We start from the raw sequence: 16,309 nt of genomic DNA, 5'->3' as shown, positions 1-16,309 counted from the left end.
CAAATTAGAGCCTCTAATTCTAAAATAATTATCAGCCAATTTCAGAGTTGTTAACACTATTGAAATTATGAATATGTTAGTGGATTTACCCTCACACATCAAATTTTGAGTAGATAATACTACATGCTAATAGATGTATCATCTGAATTTCTTAAAGACTTTTTAGTATAAAAACCTTGATAAAATTTTTTAATAATGTATGCAGAGCTAGGGAGAGGGAATACATGATTGATGGCTTTCCCCTTACAATGCTTATTAAGGTCCTGATTTGGTTGGTCTCCAACTGTTTCAGCTCAGAATTAGGAATTCTAGATCTGATGTCGGCTCAAGTGTACTGATTAGAAAAACATTTCACAGAGCTATTAAAAAAGCAAGCTAATCACCAGAAATATAGTAGTGATGAAACAATATTTCACACTGGAAGTTCCTAAAGATTCTGCTTTTCCATTTATTGTAAGACATTATGCTCTTAAAGAAACATCAATGAATAGTTAGTACTTATATATGAATACATAGGAAAATATATTATCTGTGGGTAATATTTGAGTTCTGCCTACAAGATAATCCTTCTATCAACAGCAGCGGGTGGTGAGACACACAGTACACTGGATGTGTGGCTGTGGATCTGACATTGTGATGATTCTCTCATGTCTCAGGACTTCATCTGCAGGACAAGTGGCTCTTTCAATGGCACCACTTTGTTTGAAACAAAAGGATGGCAGGCTATTTGGCTGAGTCACAACAATGGCGCAGAATAAACCACAGAAGCAGACAAGTGTCACGCTTCACAAGAAGAAGCGACTTTTCGAGTTTTGTGTTTGTTGTAAAGAACCAAATGATCTCACAGAGCCTATCCCTGAAGCAGAGAATTCCCTCTTTCATAAACGGACATGGAAGTCGAATTTGGAATTTTAAAGGTCAAGGATACATACTGAAAACGATAGTACAGATGAACCCTGAACAACGTGAGGGCTCATCCACATGTCACTTATAGTTGGCCCTCCATATCCGTGGTTTCTGCTCACCCTAGGACTCAACCTACTGCAGACTGTTTAGTATTTGTAGCATTCACTGTTGAAAACCTATCTGTATGTAAGTGGATCTGGGCATTTCAAACCTGGACTGTTCAAGTGTCAATTGTAACATATCTAATAGAGCCATCAGTTTTTTTAAGTCACTCAAAAAATCTTGCCCTTTTAGAATGAGTGACAAAATGCTTCTTTTGTCCACTGAAATAATTAACATGAGGCTCTAGCTTTGTAAGTAGTCTGAATTTTTTTAAAAGTTATTTACTGTATCTTTAATCCAATCCATAAAATGATCCCATAAATCACTGCTGAACACAAAGGGGATCATTTCCCTCCTCTATTTAAATTCTTTCCCACTTACTTACAAAACAGCAATAGTCACAGATGCAGCAAACAAACTTATGCTTGCCAAGGTGGAGAGGTAGGGGAGGGATAAATTGCAAGATTAGGATTAACATACACACACTACGGGGGCTTAGCTCAGTTGGTAAAGAATCCGCCTGCAATGTGGGAGACCCGGCCGGGTTTGATCCCTGGGTTGGGAAGATCCCCTGGAGAAGGGAAAGGCTACCCGCTCCAGTATTCTGGCCTGGACAATTCCGTGGACTGTATGTATAGTCCATGGGGTCCCAAAGAGTCAGACATGACTGAGCGGCTTCCGCTTTCATTTTCATCTGTGAATAGATAACGGAATAGGACCCACTATATAGCACAGCAAGCTGCTCAGTACTCTGCAATGACCTACATGGGCAGAGACTATTAAAAGCTATATCGACATTAGTTAATATATGTATTAACTTTGCTGTACGGCAGAACCATGACGCTATAAGTCAACTATATTCAATAAAAATTTTTTAAAAACAAAATAAAACCTTCCCTCATTGCCTACAGAGTAAAATACAGATTTCCTCTCCTAACACAGAATCTGAGCCCATTTAAATTACCAACCTCAACTTTCAACTTTCCTCCACCTCTGTGCACACTTCAGCTACATAAAATACTTCCTGACCTCTCATGACAAACTCTTACACAAGCCACACCATAGTCTTGAAATGCATTGTTTCTTTTCACAGTTGCTCCAAAAGATTTCAAAGATTATTTGCAAATGTAATATATCATAGCTTTCCAAGAGAACAAATTAGCATACAAATAATGAGCCTCAGGCATCAAAGGAAATATTCAACTATAGGAAATATAGTTGAAAGAAATATGCACTTATTCATAAGTTACAAAATATTTAAATCCTGTGTGAAGAAGTATGCCTTTTTCCACACTTAAAAAATAAACAATAACAAAGTCTCTGACTTGATCCTATCCATAGCCCCAGGGCAAAATGGAAATTACTATAACAGAAACTCGCAGAAAAACATGGACATCCTAACAGATTTAGAATACATTTAATATTTTTCCATGTTCCAAAAAAAAAAAAAAAACAGGCTGCTATACTTCATATTCCTACTCTCCTGGTTTTACGGTTCTTGGTAATTCTTTTGATTATTTTTGTTCTCAGGCAGGGCTGCCAAATCCTTTTCTAACCTTCATCCATTCTGTAGTCAGTCTCCTCAGTTCCAGCTCCGACTCAGCTGCCAAGCTCTCCTTCACTGCTTTGGCATCAAAAATGAACCACTGCCATACAAGAAAGCTACCCTGACAACCAGTGTGTGCACGGCAAATAGTAATTTCCTTAAATCCCTCTCCTTGAAAAGATCAGATAGAACACATTCTCAAACATTAGAGGCCTTTGGTCGACAGTTTACTTCTGCTTTTGATATCTCTGCCTCCTCTTTCTGGCACTTCTCCCTTTATGAATTCAGTGATACAACAGTAAAATTTGTTTCTAAACAGGCAAGGACATAAAATACTGGGATTTTCATGTCTGTGCTCCCCATGATGAAAATGAAAACCTCTGATGAGAGCTGGAAATAACTGAGTAATGATTCTGATAAATATTCTAAATCTACCCTATAATCTACAATTGAGTATATTGATTCTTAGAACCTAAATTGCCATGCCACACAGTAGCAGAGAGGTTGATAAAATCTTCGCACATATTTTAGGAGAAAGGTTGGCAAGTTTCAAACTTTTAAGAAGTTTCTGCAAAAATTATGTCAGCCCCTTTGAGGAACAGTTTAATCAGAATCACTTTTCATTTCCTCCGGGGTCCATCTCTCCTTGGATAAACTTGCGATCCAGTTTTCCAAATCAATGAAACCAATCTGTACTTTCACTGGAATTTGCTCTTTCATAATCTGAATTACTTTAAAAACAATTTAATAAAGCAAAAGATTCTGGGATCTGTTCTTATCAAAGGTATAAGGCATGTATATTATCTAGGGTGAAACAGATCACCAGCCCAGGTTGGGTGCATGAGACAAGTGCTCGGGCCTGGTGCACTGGGAAGACCCAGAGGGATCAGGTAGAGAGGGAGGTGGGAGGGGCGACCGGGATGGGGAATACATGTAAATCCATGGCTAATTCATTTCAATGTATGACAAAAACCACTGCAATGATGTAAAGTAATTAGCCTCCAACTAATTTAAAAAAAAAAAGGTATAAGGCACAAAACAGGGCATTGTGAATACTTCAGAACACACGTAACAAAGGAAATCATTCAGCACCATTCCAGCATATTCCCTCACTGAGAGGAGATTCATGCATATTTAAATGAATTAATTTATTTTCTGCAATTTGCTCTTTGAGAGCTTAAGTGGCCATTTGCTGTTGCTTATTTCAGAATTCTGTGCCCTTGTTCTCTGAGTCACCAACTTATAGCTTGAGTGCTCCAGGTGTATTTATGCTCCCAAGGTATTTTAAATTACCCATTAGGAAATCCAATTTCCTATTTATAAGACTCAGAAGTGATTTCCCACAGTTAACTTTTTCTTAATTAAGGCTACAGACCCAAATTCACAGTTATATTTTTGGTACAATACTATTGGCTCTATGACAGTCAATATTTTAGAATGTCATCAATATTCAAAGCAAAGACAGTCACTTAAGATGGGCTATTGTTGGGGTCTCTTGGGACTGGCACTGGGGTATCCATAAAATCCATCACCATTAACATCCACTACTTATTACATTCTGTGTCAATCACTATATACATACTACTTCATTTAATTCTTTTGACAGTCCTATGACGTGGTTATCATTTTCTCTATCATTAATTCTGTTTTAGAGATAAGAAAATGCAGTCTTAGAGAAGTAAATCACAAGATCACACACCCAGTAAATGGAAGAATTTCTTCCAAGTTTTACACTGATTCATAAATGTCTAAGGCATGTGACTGTTTCAGAGCACATTGGAATGATTAGGACCCAGATTCCGTCTTTATCTCTGATCGAGTTTGGGTAAGGAACCTAAGATAGTTATACAAATCTTACAATCCAAGGCTGGAATGCCTTCAAGACACACTCCCAAATGCTTTGAAGACTCAGAGAAATGAAAGATTTCTGGTTGGAGGCATACATCTTCAAAAGGCAATGGTTGCTTTGAATGAGTCTAGAAAGTAAGGTTTGATTTAGGAAATGGAAGCTGTGGAGTTCAGAGCATCAGTAAGTGGCCCACTCTTGGGCGCTGGCCTTGAGCTATGAATGACTTCGGCAGTAACAAACCCAAGAATATGGAGGATTTGGTTTTCCCGTGGATTGAGAGCCTACTGTCCAATGATGGACTCCATAGAAGTGGAGGATTTCTGGACTTTGGACACAGCAGAAGTGCATCACAGTGATAAACAGGGTTCCTTTAAGACTTGTTTTTCTGGATCTCTCAAAGCATACCTTGGTTAGTCAGAATGTTTTAAACAGAAAGATCTCCCTTGGTAAATTTTAGATTCATCTCAAAAATTATCTCTGATTCCATCCTGGTGCTGCTGCTTCTACATTCCTATATGCTTTGGCCCCAAATAGTCCTCCAGGCACATCACTGTGCCCTTCTCCACCCCAGCCTCCCACTCTGCTTTAGTGTCCGCTGTCCCTTATTCTTTCTAAGACTGCAGTTTTGTCTTTCACTCTTAATGATGCAGATGGAACATCAGGTTCGCAGGCTTAATGAGGCTAATCCTTCATTCCTGATTTAATTCTGGCACCTGCCATGTGACCCCATCCCATAGAGACTTCACAGTCATCAACTAGTTGCTCAGTGCTCACTCTATGCAGGAACCCAGCTAAGTACTCAAGATAAAGCAGAGAACTAGACAGGGAATGTCATTGCTCTCATGAAGCTTAACTTTCAGTGAGGGGAAGAGAGATAGCAACACTGCTGTACTTATTTATTTAACACTGCTCTATTTAAAATAGGCAACCACCAAGGACCTACTGTAGGAACTCTCCTCAATATTCTGTAATAGCCTAAATGGGAGAAGAACTTGAGAAAGAACAGATACAGGTGAATGTGTAACTGAATCACCTTGCTGGACACCTGGAACTAATGCAGCATTAGTTAGCCAACTATACTCCCATATAAAATACAATTTTAAATTTTAAATACAATTTTAAAAAGTAATTTAATGAGAGGATATCAAACAGTGATGACTGCAAGGAAGAAGATGAAACAGGGCAATGTGCTTTGTTGGGATGGGAGGGTGTGGGTTCTCATGCAGATCTGCTTACTGGAAACAGTCTTCTGGAAGAAGTAACACCTTAGCTGAGATGTATCCTAGAATGGATACAATGTGGAAGATCCACTGGAAGGTAGGAAGAAGGGTATTCTGGGCAGAGGGAAAAGCAAGTACAAAAGTCTAAGGCGGGAACCAAGAGGGCAGTGTGACCAGAGCCAGGCCAAGAGGCGCCAGTGGCTGCAGACAGAGAGGCCAGATCCTGGAGCAGGACCTCAGCATGGCCAGGAATGTGGCTTTTTATTCTAAATATGAGGGGAAAGTCATTAAAAGGGTTCCATCTGAGGGGGGCGGGGGAGACAGTTCTGCTTTGGCTTTAAAATGATGGCTGTGGTTGCTCTGTGAAGGATGAGTTAATGAGGTGATAGAGGAGGAACCCCAGGACAGAGTCCAGGGGAGATAAGATGGCCAGAACTTGAAGCATAGAAGAGGAGATGTGGAGAAATGAAGTCCAACTTGGTTCACACAGTCATGTATGTGAATGTGCTGGTCTTCTGCCGTGGGAAACAGAACGGGGGTGGGGTGTGGGGGGCAAAGTGCAAGTATTTCTGTCGCAGTCATGTGAGCTTAGACAAGGCCCTTAGACATTCATGCAGCAAAGATTTAGTCAACATCAAGTTCTGCACCTGGCACTCCTGTGGGCAGGAGAGACAAGTTTTCAGATGAAGTTTCTACACCCTAGAGCAGCTTATGTTCCTGGGATCCCAGGGACAGTGAAGAATAGTCAGAGAGGCCAGGAGTGGGGCTATACAGTAAGAGAAGCAGTGGCGTGTAGGTGCTCTTACAGCTACTGGCTTGATCAGATCACTTAGGGACAGTTTATAGAGACACAGGGCTCAAGACCAGACTAAACAAAGGTGGGGCATTTTCTTAATGAGAAATAAAGAGAGCAAAATAAATCTGCTGACGTTCAGGTAACAATTTGTTATCAATTTGTTTGGTTTTATTGACAGACATGCAAAGTAACCTCCTCATCTCTACCTACCCGCCACTGAACTCTCAGTTTAGGAGCAAGGGCAATAAAGTTACTCTCATTTACTCCGTCTATTCCTACCTTCTTTACTAAAATTGTATTCAGGGTAAAGTTAAACTGAAAACACAGTTAACTATCCATTTCAGCTACAAAACTCTAAATAATGTGTGACTGCTACAACAATTAGAGGTAAATCAGCAACAATACTGCATATACCGTGAAGCGCCAGTAGGTGAGGGTGAAGGGACATACAATTTCCATACCCCTGACTCCAATCCACAGGGTACTTTTCAGTTCAAAGAAGTCTACTGAGCTGCCAGTGAGAGACAGTATTTTAAAAGTGACCTTTAACATGCTTTAATGAATTTAAAAAAATCAACCAAAATCATTAGTACTTGTAAGAGTTACAGATTACTTGTGGCATAATTTAGAACTGATGGAGACCACGTGGTCCTCAAGAATTGCTGCCCCAGGTCACACTCTGTGATCAGTCACCCCAACGCACTCTGTTCATATTCCCCACTAGAAGACTTCTAGGGAGAAATAACAAATGGAAAACTCATTTATGTTCAATAATTAGTCCTTGCTGTGGTCTAAAGTTTATTCAAAAGTTTATCCTCTCCTTGACAGCTATTTTAAACATTCTAAATCCTGACTTTACCCAGTGCCTTATCTATCGATGCTGTGGCTGATAAAGATTCACGTCACCTATGATCAATAAGTGCCTTCATCCATAAGCATAGTGACCTTAAGCCCTAATTCAACATTTCTCATCTCCAATTTCAAAGGTGGAGCTAAGCATGGTCTCTTTAAAGCCTTCCATTGCCTCCTATCTCTTCAGGGAAGGTCCTTCCCACACTTTACCCACCATCTGCCCATCTCTCTGGGTCTCTGAAGTCGCTTGCCTCCTTCTGACTCTCAACGTGAACAGAGTTCTTTCTGCATTGAACCTAAGGACTTCTTTCTACATTGGACATAAGGACTTCTCTCCTTGATAACAAAACTCCAGATCGGTTATTCCTTGAATCACTGATCAGCTTTTAGAAAGCTTAGTATCTCTGCTGCCACCAGGCTCTCAACATGCATTAACTCTTCTTTAACCACCTTGAAAAACAGAAGCCTGGCCCTGCCTGTACTATGCTACTACTTTTCTATACTTTCAAGAGTGATCAAAATATTTCCACGGTGAAATCCTCTCAGTTAAATTCCCTTTTGCGTATGATCCTACTCACTGGGTAAACGGTATCATCCGTGCCTCTTCCTGTCTTGCTTACTGTCCCCTCTGACTTGCAACTATTTTGCCCCCTCAACTTGAACTTACCCTTCATTATTCCAATTGTTTTAAAGGGTTACAATAAAGAACCCTCACTTCACTATCTTTTACTATAATGCAGTTGCCTCTGGGCCCCATTACAGAATTCATGTGGGTAGATGCACCGCACATTTAACCAAGCTTGCTAATTACACAAAACACGCAAGGTTCTATCCCGGAGGACTAGGAGAAAACAAAGACTATCGCACCAAATCCTTGAGGAAAATGCATTCTAATAAAAGCAATATCAAGTCTGCACAAAGAATGACACTAGCAGGTACATAGAGTGAAGATATGTAAAGCTCACTTTAGGAATTCAACAGGAATAAAGAGAAATCACATTTAGTGAGGAAAGCTTCATGAAGGATGTGATTTGAAATGGCCCTTGAAGATGGGTTACGATTTTAGTAGGGGGTAGCAGAGAGGAAGACATTCAAAGGAGATCATACTCTGAGAATACTGGAGGTGGGAGGCATGTTTTAAGGGGGGGAAATGCCATGTGTGTTGGACCTCAGATGCTTTTCACAGGCATCACAGGTACAAAACAGTCCAATTCTGCTACTGAGAATAAAGTAGAAAGACGATGCTGGATCTGGAAAAGACTGAGCTCATTTAGTTCAGAGTCACACATTTTAAGGGAAGAGAATGAAACCTCACGGCCGGTGAGAGCGATGCTCATGTGCACGTCTTAACTATGGTGGCAGAGGGTCGGGATGAACAGGAGACCGGCTTCTCTGTCTCTGTTCACCTCGTCCAACAAGTGCAAGCCCGGTACCCACCCTCCTCGGAAATGTCCTTCTAGAAGGGGTGGGTGGCATGCTTAGTCTCAATCATGTCCGACTCTTTGTGACCCCACGGACTGTAGCCCACCAGGCTCCTCTGTCCATAGGGATTGTCCAGGCAAGAATGCATAAGTGGGTTGCCATGCCCTCCTCCAGGGGATCTTCCCAACCCAGAGATCGAACCCAGGTCTCCTGTATTGCAGGTGGATTCTTTACTGTCTGAAACCAGGGAAGCCCACTCTAAAAGGGGGGGGAGCCTTATTTGTTTAATTCACCTGGTAATTAGCATGCACCATGCAAGGTATAGGAAATAAAACCTTATCTATAGAATATCAGCCTTTGGTGAGACTCAGGTGAACTGAAAACACCCCAGGTTTGAATTTGTATTTTTCTTAATTATATGTCAGCTTTAAATTGCCCAAATTGTTTCTCTCTCCTGGCAGACTTGACACTAATATACTGCAAATAAATAATTTTTTTTCTGATGGCTAAAAATAAAAGTAGGTTATCAGTTGTAGCCAGTAAAATCAGAAAGCCTTCTTGCTTTGATAAGTATGTTCCTAAGACACACACACACACATACACATGAAAAGCCAGATTTAGGAAAAGCTGAGAGACAACCTGTTAATTTGCAATTAAATGTAGTCTAGAAAACAGATGAGTGAAAAAGGCCGATGCGATTTCTCCAAAGTAAAACCTTGCAAATAAGTTGAGAGGCAGCCAAAGTATGATGCTGGCACTGGGCTGCCAGGAGACCACAAGACTACTAATAAATCATGATCAGAAGGTGTTGTATTGCTACAGCCAGAGTGTCCACTCTGGCTCAGAGTAAATGAGGAACACTAATCATCACCATCTCCCACTTCTAGCCTCACTTATGAACTTTTGAAGAGTGAGAACTTTCAGCAGGAGATGATCAAACTGAAATGAGGACACAGGACGTCCTCCGTTGTGATGTTCAGCCACGGCCATACGGTGAACCACATCACATGCCATCTATGAGACAAGGGGACTCACATGAGACCTGACGCAGCTTCCCAACCAAACCTCCTGAGTCTGGTCCTCTTGCCGCTTCTCGTGAGGACTTTAATTGCCACCTCATAGGGAACTGAGGAGGAGAGAGTTGTCTCTGTGAAAAATTAAGCTCCTGGCATGTATGATCTGGACCCGCTTATTTCTCTGGAGGCTTCTCTGGGGGCTCAGCTGGTAAAGAATCTGCCTGCAGTGCGGGAGGCCTGGATTCGATCCCTGGGTTGGGAAGATCCCCTGGAGAAGGGAAGGGCAACCCACTCCAGTATTCTGGCCTGAAGAATTACATGGACTGTATAGTCCATGGGGTCGCAAAGAATTGGACATGACTTAGCAACTTTGACTTTCAGCAGCCACGGTTCCATACTGAAGAAAACCTCTGACATCACCTAGCAACTCTCTTTCTATTGATGAAAGATCCATGTGACATCCCTGTGCCATATAATTCATTCGTTTCAGAGTCAGAGCTTGAACCCCACTGTCCTCTTTCCTCCACATTATTAAGTGAAGTAAACACCTGCATAAATGTTTTCCACTACATTTCAAGGGAAACTCAGGTACAAATTACACAGAGAGAAGTTATAACATGTAAGTTAGATGTTATACAATCATCTCCAGAGAGTTACTTTGTCAACAGATTTAAAGAATTGATTTGTTTCCTTCTGTGGCTGTTTTAGAATCTCCAAGCCAGAAGAAATCTACCCTCTCTTGCTAGTTTCCAAATGCACCTCATTAGCTTGAGAATTTACTTTTTCTCTGTGTAATCTGTACCTGGAGCTTCCCTAGCACTACTTGATGCTGGGAAAGACCGAGGGCAGGAGGAGAAGGGGACGACAGGGGATGAGATGGTTGGATGGCATCACCGACTCGATGGACATGAATTGGGGTGAACTCGGGAGTTGGTGATGGACAGGGAGGCCTGGCGTGCTGCAGTTCATGGGGTCACAAAGAGTCAGACACTGAACTGAACTGAACTGACGGCAAAACCACATTATGCACATACTTCTTCACTACAAACTTTATTTGGGGTCCACAGACATATTTCCAAGCTCTTTCACGTAGACGTTTCTGTTTCAGTTTCATTTGGGGGCACTTCCCCCAATTGACCTTCCCTTCTATTAATTTAAGTCTGCATGTGTGCATGCTAAGTTGCTTCAGTCATGTCCAACGCTTTGTAGCCCTATGGACCGTAGCCCACTAGGCTCCTCTGTCCATGGGATTCTCCAGGCAAGAATCCTGCAGAGGGTTGCCATGCCCTTCTCCAGGAGATCTTCCCGACCCAGGGATCGAACCCATGTCTCTTATGTCTCCTGCATGGCAGGTAGTTCTTTACTGCTGGTGCCCGCCTAGGAAGTACTAGTGTTCTCTCAGTATTTTCAGCTTTGTCACAATTCAGCCTCCAAGCAATCTACAGGCCATAGTGATAGCTCACTGCTGAGAAAGCTGCCTGCCAACTAAACCTCTACAACTAGGCCTTTTCATCAAAAATCCTGCTTTAACTATTTATCCTCCTTTGTGAATGCTAAATACGTCTTTTTTCCCTTGACTCATCATACATACTTTGAGATCCAGGATGAATGGCAATATTTAGTTTATAATCACCCCAGAAATCAGACATCACAGCGAGCATACATTACACTTAAATTACACTCTTCAGTTATGCATGGGTTCTGATTTATGGCTCACAGAATGGAAAGGAATGTCTTAAGTAGGGCTCACATCATGACATTAATTGCTTAGGTGTTAATTCTCTGTCTTCTTTGTCTTTGAAACTGCCCAATTTGCAGGAAAATTCTACTTTCATTTAGAAAAAGGATGTTGGAATAGGGTATTTCACTAAGTCCAAAACTTTAAATAGATATGTAAGTGACCAGGGATGGCTCCACTTTCTGTGCATGGAGGACTACATCAGAAACCATGAACTTGGACAATTCATTTAACAGCCTCTGTCTGCTTCCTCACCTATAAAATGAGGATAGTATTTAACCTGCAGTAATCTACAAGCTGATGGTATACCTGGATGAGAATGAGTGTAGAAAAGACATAAGTAGGACAAAGTATATTCAAGACACAAAGTATGATTATTTCAACCCTGCTGAAAATTCTGCCCAGTGAGCTGTTCCCATAGTAAAAGTTTATTCACCTGAACCCTTGATTCTTTCTCTACAATTCACGTAATGAGCAAAAGTTATTGCTTTCTTGTCTCAGTATATTAGCTGGATGGTTGAATGCACAGAGCTCACATCTGAATCAGCACAAAAGTGAAACCTGGAGGAGGGGAAATAGAAGGGGACCCTTGAGCTTACACCAGAGTCATTCTCATCTGTCAACCTGCCCACATAAATACTAGGAGATCAACTCATTTAAACAACTTGGGAGGCAAGCCTGAATTATAATAGTGTTTTTGAACGCAGGTCAATGAAAAATGGGTCTGTTCACAAATTCCCATTTGTCATATTCCCCACAAATGCACGTTAATTGTTTTCATATTTAAATGCCGAGGAGCAACCATAACAAATGTGTGTTGTCAGGTTGTTGGGAGTTTTCTAAAAACAAAACAGGATGATTATAGCATAGAGTAAATTACTGTTGGTTCCATGTGCTCTCAGGCAGAATCACAGAAGGGTAAGGACTTAGGAAAAGTCATTCATATCTGGTTCAAATCCTATTAACATAGAAAATAGAATTGGAGCTGAGTTAATATATAGTATTAACAAAATATACAGTATTTAATACAAATTTGTTGTAGGCCATTTGCCATTAGTTTTATACATCTGAAAATGTCGTATCTGCTTCCAAGGTAGTGCTAGTGGTAAAAAGCCTGCCAATGCAAGAGGCATAAGAGACATGGGTTTGATCCCTGGGTTAGGAAGATCCCCTGGAGGAGGGCATGGCAATCCACTGCAGTATTCTTGCTTGGAGAACCCCCATGGACAGAGGGGCCTGTCCACGGGATTGCAAAGAGCCAGACACGACTAAAGCAACTTAGCATGCATGGAGAATGTTTGAAAATCTTTCAGAATACTGTAGTCTAAGAAAAATCTTGTTCCTCTTTGTACTTTTACCCCCTGAGGAATAACATCTACTCTTATTAAGCTCCCTCTCACCTGACTTTGCCTTTTTCATAAAAGCTGGGTCCCTCAAGTTTCCCGCGACTGTCGCTTTGTGCAATGATTCTTCGGTGTTAATATACAGAACTTATGAACATACAAAAAGTTCCAGTTTTGTGCTCTATAACCCCAAACTGACCAAATATATGTATATAATAAGAAAACCCAAAGTTTCATCATATTGTAGTACAAGTATATGCATGCAGCACTGGTGTTTGTGCATGTGGAAGGAGCAGGAATAAAAGCAATATAGTTAGTCAACCAGTAGTTTGTTGGTATGTATGTGCTCAGCAAATTAATGATACAAAGCTGGTTGATCGATCCATAAAGACCTGTAGAGTCCTGAGATTCTAACAAAATGTGACTAAGAAAGTAATATAAGGAAGAGTCAAATTTTCTGCCTTTTGTTTTTCACCATCTTAACCACACATAAATGTGCAGCCTCAAAGGCTAAGCAAGAGAAGCGATCACAAAAGGATAGAAAGGAGGAATATTTCAAATAAAAACCTGGTAACAACCCCCAGCTGACCAGAGCTTTTGTTCTGGTCCTGTGTGAACTCCGATTTCCTTCATGGCTCCCAGGGATCAGAATATACACTGGGCTGAATTTGACCACACTTCTTGGAGAACAGAAACCAAAGGGAATGGAAACTGCAAGCTTCACCCCACCCTTTGTGGATACCAAATAAATCATGTTCACACAATTTCTTTTGTGTCTGTTTTGTCTAGAGTCTTTACCACAAGTTATCTGAGGCCAAGATGAATGACAACATAGAGATTCAGTTTCTCAAGGACAATATAAACAGTCTTCATACAGTAGTTCTCAGAATAACTGTAAAGATTCAGTGGTGTAATAATTGCATTCAATAGGTATTATTCCAAGAAGTTATTGCTGATTACAGACTTAAATGATAGGCTGAATAATGGCACCCCCCAAAATGTCCACATTATAATCCCCGGAATCTATAAAGAAGGTGCTTGCATGGCAGGAGGAACTTTGCATATGTGATTAAATTAAAAACCATGAGCTAGGATTAGCTTGGATCACCCAGGTAGTCTCAGTATAGTCATGATTTTTTATTTTTAAAAAAGAATAGCTTTGAGTCTGAGTCAGAGCAGGAGACGTGACAATGGAAAAAGAGGTCAGAGATCTGATGATGCTGTGCTGACGGCCTTGACAGTGAAGGAAGGACTCATGAGTCAAGAAATGTGGGCAGCTTCTGAAGGCTGAGATGGTATGAAAAGGATTCTCTACCGGAGCCCCTGGGAGGAATACAGCTCTGTCAATAACATAAGACCCATTCTGGAATTTAAGCTGCATAACTGTAGGTAATGAGTGTTCTGTTTCAGATCCTTAGTTTATGGTTATTTGTTATAGCAGCGATCTGTAACTGATACAGCTACAAACTTACATTGTGAAAATTTTAACAAATATGGCTATATTTTTTATCTACCTATCAAACATTACATTCTTAAGTTTACCTATCTCTATATATGTGGGCTTCCTTTGTGGCTCAGCTGGTAAAGAATCCGCCTGCAATGCGGGAGACCTGGGTTCGATCCCTGGGTTGGGAAGATCCCCTGGAGAAGGGAATAGCTACCCTCTCCAGTATTCTGGCCTGGAGAATCCCATGAACTGTATAGGGTCACAAAGAGTAGGACATGACTGAGCGACTTTCACTTTATTTGAACCTATTATCAAATATCAACATTTTATACACTTGCTAATATTGAAGGAACCTATAAGGAAAAAACTTTGTGTTGGGATAGAGACACTGATTTCCAGGCCAGATCTGGCCTGAGGAAGCCATGTGACTTGTGGAAGTAACTTTTAGATATTAGTTATTTCATTTGAAAACCGTTAAGTCTAGACAAACAACTATATGCCTTTCAACATTATGATACTGTAATTATCCTAAATTCTAAGTAAAGGAAATATCATTAGTACAGTTTTGGACTGTATATAATAGAGGTTGTCATTTGCTGACATTTACTATCAAGAGTGTATTTTAAAAAATCAAGATGTGGTATCAACATAAATTAGGTTTTTTTTTAAAAAATATATTCCATTAATAAAAAAATGTAATATTCTACTATTTCCATAATGTAGTAAAAAATATAAAATCACAAAAAATAGAGCTATTATATGATCTAGCAATTCCACTTCTAGGAATATATCTGCAGAAAACTGTAATCCCCAAGTATTTACATGCACCTTAGTTTTCAGTGCAGCACTGTTTACAATAGCCAAGACATGGAAGCAACATAAATGTTTATCAGTGGAGGAACAGATAAAGATGTGGTGTGTACACACACACACACACACACACACACACACACACACACACACGGAGTATTACTCAGCCATAAAAAAGAATGAAAATGCCATTTGTAGCAACATGAATGGACCTTGGACTGCCATACTGAGTGAGGTAAGTCAGGCAGAAAGATAAATATGATATCGCTTACACGTGGAATCTAAAAGCATGGCACAAATGAACCTATTTACAAACAGAAACTGAGTCACAAGTTACCAAGCAGGAAAGGGGGAGGATAAATTGGGAGACTGGGACTGATATACACACACTGCTATATATAAAACAGATAACACATAAGGTCCTCGTATAGAGCATGGGAAACTCTCCCCAGAACTCTGTAATGACCTGCGTGGGAACAGGATCTAAAAAAGAGTGGACACATGTATACGTACAACTGATTGTGCTGCACATCTGAAACTAACAAAACACTGTAAATCATTATACTCCAATTAAAAAAAAATCACTTAACACAGCCCAGAGTAATAAACTCAGTACATACTGTTACCCTCTAAGTCTTACCAAATACCTACTGTCCTACAAATAGAAATGGAAAGCTTCTTGAGAAACCTTTGCAAAATATTTATCTGTAATTAAAATCTAATTTATTTATACATATAAAATAAACATTCTAGGTATAGCTGTTATAAAAATAAATCTTTCATGCATTTAAATTTACATAAATTTGAGACAGAACTTATTATTTTCTGAGGTTTGAAAGATCCTTAGTGAAAAGTTAGTATTGGAGAAAAATCAATATTGGAATTTATAGCTAGCAGTTTCCACTTATAAATAAAAATGACCTATGGAAACATTAGTGACTTTTCTAAATTAATAACATAAAGCAGTGAAGATATAAAACCACTGACAGCTCATTAAACACAGAAGGGGGAAAGGCTGCTTGTTGTCTGTATCCCTGTGTGAAGATGAGTGCTTTTTAAAAAACACTTAGAGATTATTCAATATAATCTTCACGTAAATGAAACTCCTTCCCCAGGAGGCTGGACTTAAACATTCGGGGGCCCTCACTTGCTCCTTAGAAGGCCTTGGCCAGTCCTGGCTGTTGTTCAGTCACTAAGTCATGTGCAATTCTTTGTGACCCCATGGACTCTAGCACCCCAGGCTTCCCTGTCCTTTACCATCT

General features: G+C 40.2%; 1 protein-coding gene across 4 annotated transcripts in view; it reads right to left on the bottom strand.

Annotated features, from left to right (window-relative positions):
* TPK1 (thiamin pyrophosphokinase 1) overlaps positions 1-16,309 on the bottom strand; it is a 366,723-nt gene that overhangs the window by 75,293 nt on the left and 275,121 nt on the right. The window lies entirely within an intron of this gene.

The sequence above is a fragment of the Odocoileus virginianus genome, chromosome 1 (genome assembly GCF_023699985.2).
Source record: "Odocoileus virginianus isolate 20LAN1187 ecotype Illinois chromosome 1, Ovbor_1.2, whole genome shotgun sequence".
In the NCBI taxonomy this organism is placed as follows: Eukaryota; Metazoa; Chordata; class Mammalia; order Artiodactyla; family Cervidae; genus Odocoileus; species Odocoileus virginianus.
This window is presented reverse-complemented; position numbering and strand designations above follow the sequence as displayed.